Source organism: Lynx rufus, unplaced genomic scaffold, assembly GCF_022079265.1.
Source record: "Lynx rufus isolate CCGP_SWC_20201006 ecotype Redwood Valley unplaced genomic scaffold, mLynRuf1.p SCAF_1, whole genome shotgun sequence".
Lineage (NCBI taxonomy): Eukaryota > Metazoa > Chordata > Mammalia > Carnivora > Felidae > Lynx > Lynx rufus.
The window spans coordinates 26,154,639-26,160,638 of NW_025814823.1; the positions used below are offsets into that span (position 1 = coordinate 26,154,639).

The window sequence follows — 6,000 nt, forward strand, 5'->3', positions numbered from 1 at the left end:
GAAATGATTCCCTAATATACATTTGATGGCAGAGTCTTCAATGTAAGTTCTGGTTGTATCTGTCATTTAACTTGTATATCAGGGTCACTGTCATTAGGAAACTAGCTTACGCCTCAGAAGAAGACAGTAATCATATAAAATGATGTTCAGGAGTCCAGGTTCTATATGTTTAGGGTTCCTTTTTGTTTGAAGAAGGCGTGCCAGCTTCCACCCCCCTGCCAATTAAATAAAAATAAAGAGGCCAAGTCAGAGACAGAAGTGGTTTGTTTGTTTGTTTGTTTATTAAAATCTGTGTACCCAAAGTGGGGCTCAGACTCACAACCTATATTTCAAGAGTCCATGCTTTGCTGACTGAGCCAGCCAGATGCCCCCAGAAGTTAAATGCAAAGGGGTTTAGTTAAGAGTGGGTCCGCCTAATCTTCCAGAGACTTCTAGTTGCTCTTCAATCTACCACAGGCACCTGAGAGTTCTATATTAATTTTAAATTCTATCCCCATGCAGACTTTCTGAGCATTACTTCAGTACCCCTGAGTACTTGCTCCACTACTGACCCTATTATTCTTTGATGACCTGATTATTGCACATTTCTGTTGGTTGTATAATATTGTCTACTGAGCTATGATTATAATCATTCTAGAATGTTCTGTTACAAGGTCTGTAGGCAAAAGTGGAGTTTTCAGTTCCACATTAAAAATGGGCTACAATTGGGGCCCCTGGGTGGGTCAGTCTGTTAAGCGCCTGACTTCGGCTCAGATCATGATCTCACAGCTTGTGAGTTTGAGCCCCGGGTCAGGCTCTCTCCTGAAAGCTCAGAGCCTGGAACCTGCTTCAGATTCTGTGTCTCCCTCTCTCTCTACCCCACCCCTGCTCACACTCTGTCTCTCTCTCTCCTTCAAAAATAAATAAACATTAAAAAAAAAAAAAGGGCTACAATTTAGGGGCACCGAGGTGGGTCAGCCAGTTAAGTGTCCAACTCTTGATTTTGCATCAGGTCTTGATCTCACAGTTTGTGAGTTTGAGCCCTGCACTGCTAGTGCAGAGCCTCCTTGGGATTCTCTTTCTCTCTCTCTCTCTCTCTCTCCCTTGCTCTCTCTCAAAATAAATAAATAAACTTAAAAAAAATAACTTTAAAAATAAGTAAAAAATTAAAATGAGCTACAATTTAGACAAGTCCTTAACAAATGTTTGTGGGCAGAGAGACCTCACTGAAACAACTGCAGTCAATTCCTCATTATCTTTGCTATTAGAAGAAAGTAATGGTGGAATTCTTCCAAAATAGTGGATAAAGTATAATACTATAATGGATTTCCTCCCCTACCCCCCCAAAGGATTTGCCTGCCTAAACTTTTTTTTTTTTTTCTTTTGGTCTAGACCAAATTCTCAATGATTTTGCATCCCTTGTGCACACATTGTAGCTTGGGGATGGGGACCTGACTGGTGTTGACTGAGAGGTTCAAGATGGTCTCAGAATGCAAACTGCCCTTGGGAAATTCACATGCAGATAATGAAGTGGTGGCTGTACCTAAAATATTGATCAAAATGCAATTTAATCTGTGCAATAGGCTTCAGGCTCTGCCTTCTGACCCTGGAACAGCCACAGCAAAGTCAATCAAATGAGGGCCTTTCCTGAAGAGGATAAGCAAGTTTAAGCTTTTAAAGTGTTCCCTGGTTTCCTTGTTGAAAACGGAGCTCAAGGCTCCTCAGTTGGAAGAGCATGTGACTTTTGATGTCGGGGTTTTGAGTTCAAGCCCCACGTTGGGTGCAGAGATGACTTAAATAAGTAAAATAAAATCTTTTTAAAAAATGTTTTAAAACTTTTTAAAAATGTTTTAAAAACTTTTTAAAAAGTTCATGTTTTTAAAAACTTTGTTTTAGTGCTTTAAAGGTAGAGCTAATAACTAATTATTGTTATTTTTATTTTTATTTCTCTAGGATTTTATTTAAATTGAAGTTAGTTAACATATAGTGTAATATTGGTTTAAGGAGTAGAATTTAGCGATTCATCGCTTACACATAACACTCAGTGTTCATCCCAACAAGTGCCCTCCTTAATGTCCATCACCCATTTAGCTCATCCCCCATCCACCTCCACTCCAGCAACCTTTCGTTTGTTCTCTATAGTTAAGGATCTCTTCTGTTTGCCCCCCTCTATGTTTTTATCTTATTTTTTCCTTCTCTTCCCCTATGTTCGTCTGTTTTGTTTCCTAAATTCCACATATGAGTGAAATCATATGCTATGGAATATTACCCAGCCGTCAAAAAGAATGAAATCTTGTCATTTGCAACAGTGTGGATGGAACTGGGGTGTATTATGCTAAGCAAAATAAGTTGGTCAGAGAAAGACAATTACTGTTATTGATTTTTAAAAATAAAACCTAGTTTTTAGTCTTTCTCCTTAGGAATCTGCCCCTGTAAGGATAATAGGCTGCCATGGAATAAAATTGGTGAATGTTAAATACACAGGGACACAATTTTATTCTATGCAGGGTTGTTTGCTGTCATAAAGATTTATCAGGGAACAAACAGCCTCAAAGAATCTTTTAGTGTGTTGTTACTATCCTCTTCCGGCTGCGTTTGGTGTATTTTCCTGGTCATCTTATTAATATTGTTAGATTTAGAATACAGAGACTTTTCTACCTCCAAGTGTCTGCCCTTAAAAAAACAAACAAAAGCAAAAACCCAGCAACAAAAAATTAAGACAACTAATAATACTCATACACTTACTTAGAATCAATTATCATACTAAGGAGCCATAACTGCAGTTTCTTACATCTGTTCTGGGCACTATCGGATGCTCATTTCCCAGCAGATGTATGCAACAGTGAGGCGTCATAGTTTCTAACCTATAATGCTGCTATTATTTCATGTTGAAATTACTCTCTTTTTTAAAAAGATTTATTTAATCACTTAAGTAATCTCTAGACCCAACATGGGGCACAAACTCACAACCCTGAGGTCAAGAGGCACATGCTCTACCAACTGAGCCAGCCAGGTGCCCCACACCTGAATTATTCTCATCTAATTTCCAAAGATCTATATTGGGCCTGTAGGTAGTTAGGGGATGAAGAGGTGTTTGCGATGATTTGGAAGTCTCTGGTTACAACCTGGAAGAAGAATGTCTTTGGTGAAACATGAACCAAATTGTTCTCCTGCTCCTTTCCATTTGCCCTTTGTTTACAGTAAGATTATGCAAATATACCTTTGAGTTGGGGGTGAGGGTAGGGAGAGAAAGTGGTCTCCTTTTTTGTGTTCACTGCTATATAAAAGACCACTGTATAGGCAATTTCGTCTCCTAAAGACGAGACAGTAGATATTCAATTAATGACACTGAAGTTGGATCAAATTATCCTTCCTGTTCTTAGTTCTTCTAAGGAGAACAAAACTCTGCCTTTCCTATCTTCTAGTTCTTACCCATGTAGCAGGCCACAGATTATTATGTACTTTAATTCTACATTAGGTGCTTTTCAGGGGGGAAAACCCCATAGTTTAACCCAATGAAGTGAAACATGTCTGCAATACAACTCAGCTGAGATCAGCCATGGTTCTTAATATGTATTTGTGAGATGTTGAAAGTTCTTTCTTTTGATCAGTCAATATGCTTTTGTTTGTTTTTACTGTCTATGTTTTTGCAGCACTATTATTCATGAGATACAACTCATCATGTACTTCGGATGAACAGAACAGCGAGGGGTGTTTTTAGTTTACTGCTGCTGCACAATTATCACAAGGAAGAAAATGAAGCAGTATGCTATTTTGGGGTTTCATCAACGTGAAGCTGGTTGTAATTTCAATTTGTGAGATATGGTGAGGAAAATGAAAGTGGGGGAAGGGATGGTGAGGAGGTGAATGGGAAGGGAAGAGCGAAATGGGGTATGATGTTCATTATAAAACCTACGCGACATTATAAAATTTTTGACTTGTAGGTCAAAGCCATTTGAAAATATGTTAAGGTCTGAGTCTTAAATGATTGACTCATCTGGTATAACTTGTAATAAGATGAATGCTATGTTAATGTCTTATTAGAACAGAATCATTGATGGGGGCGCCTGGGTGGCTCAGTCGGTTGAGCGTCTGGCTTCGGCTCAGGTCATGATCTCACCATTAGTGAGTTTGAGCCCCGCGTCGGGCCCTGTGCTGACAGCTCAGAGCCTAGAGCCTGCTTCAGATTCTGTGTCCCCTCTCTCTCCACCCCACCCCTGCTTGTACTCCGTCTCTGTCTTCCAAAAATGAATAAACATAAAAATAAAATAAAATTTAAAAAAGAACAGAATCATTGGAAACAGTGCCAAAGACTATTTTCTGTGGATATTTTCATAAGACAGATCTGGGTGGAAATGGTGATTTGCCTCCTCTGAAGATCCTACAGATCTGAGAGCCTTTGGACACTTGGATACTATGCTAAGTAAGTGTTATGTACTTCATTTAAAAACATATCCATAATGATCAGCAAGGTAGCTTCCTTATTCTAACCTAAGTTATATAATAGAAGGTGATTTTTATTATTCTGACAATTTTGGGGAGGAAAAATAATTTTCCCTCTACCCTTCTGAGTTCTTGGCTGAGACCGTTGTAATAGATTAACAAGAGAAAAACAAATTTATTAACAGGTATACCTCATGTATACACAGGAGACACTCAGGAACAATGAATAACTCTCTGAGGTGTCTTTAGAATTCAGGATTAAATGCTATCTTTATAGGAAAAGGGGAGCAGAGATATAGGCCTCTTGGGGGAAAGTGAATGATTTTTAGGAAAGATAACTGGGCCATTAGAAGAAGAGATGAGAGGCATGGTAGTTTGTGACAAAGTTTGTCTGAGTGTGGTGTTGACTTGAAGTTTCCTCTCCAGGACAAGAATCATGTTCCTTGGTTGAGGAAACTCCAGGGGAGGGCATCTATGACAACTGAGTTCCTTTTGGAGAATATGTCTTCAGGTAAATAAAGGGAGTTCAGAGAAAGCCCTGCATTTGCTTTCTAAGTACCTACAGCTCAAAATATCAATATACCAAAGTAGCATGCCAACAGTGTCCTATTATCCTTTACAATCATGAAAAAAAGAAAAAAATGTTTCATGCAGGAGGAAGTGCAAAAAAAAATAGCAAAACCCTCATTTGATATTAACACTTCAAAATGGAAGTTTTGACTGATAGACAGCCAGTAAGTTTTTAGACATATTAACTAGGTCAAGCTTTAAACAATGGATCATTTTATCTGAAATTACTCTATTCATGGTAGGCTTTGTATGAGGTCTGTGACTAGTCATGTCAAGTTAGTTCTTAGAAAATAGCTCTGGAGCTCATTTGATTGGAAGAAGCATATGAATTCTTCATATCCTTAAACTAGGATGGAAAGAATGCATTTCCAGAACCTGCAAATGCTGAAGATTTCAGTTCTCATCAGTATTTAACATAATGCCCTGTCCCTAAACAAATGCAAAGCTATCAGAAAAGGAGATAGAGATTCAACTCATATCTTCTTACCATTTTCAGTGGACTTTGCTGCTTACAAAAAAAAAAAAAAATGCTTTGGGCATGATGTTCCATGAAAAAGAGTAGTCAGCAAGTTGTTATAGGCTTAGGTTGGACAAGGAGAATTTTACAGAGATCAAGTACAGAAAGAACAGAGAAGGAAATTTAATACCATTGAATGCCCTTGACCAAAATTTTGATAATGAGCTTCTTTCCTAATGTCATAATTTCTGAGCTTAATGTACTTCAGAAACATCTTGTGAAAAGTCTAGTAGTAAAGTTCATATGATAAATTATGTTGAGAACATTATTACATAATGTGGAATTTAAGAAATTCTTTTTATTGAGTGCCTATCATATGCTTGACAAAATAAAGAAAATTTAGCTCCTTTCTCAAGATGCCTTTCATTGGAAGTATTTCTTTCAAAACTCTTGTTTTTGTCAAATAATTTGGGATCAGTGTTGGGATAATATAGAATATTACCTCATTTTATTCAAATATGTATTGATATAGGTATCATTTAACAACTATT

At 37.6% G+C, this 6,000-nt stretch overlaps 1 long non-coding RNA gene across 1 annotated transcript in view; it reads left to right on the forward strand.

Moving 5' to 3' along the window:
- The window catches only part of LOC124512501 (uncharacterized), a 100,656-nt gene extending 95,352 nt beyond the window's left edge, over positions 1-5,304 (forward strand). Inside the window, exons 4-5 of the long non-coding RNA XR_006962121.1 lie at positions 3,633-3,804; positions 4,323-5,304. This is a non-coding gene — a long non-coding RNA (uncharacterized LOC124512501). The remainder of the gene's footprint in view (positions 1-3,632; positions 3,805-4,322) is intronic.
- Positions 5,305-6,000: the final 696 nt, after the last annotated feature.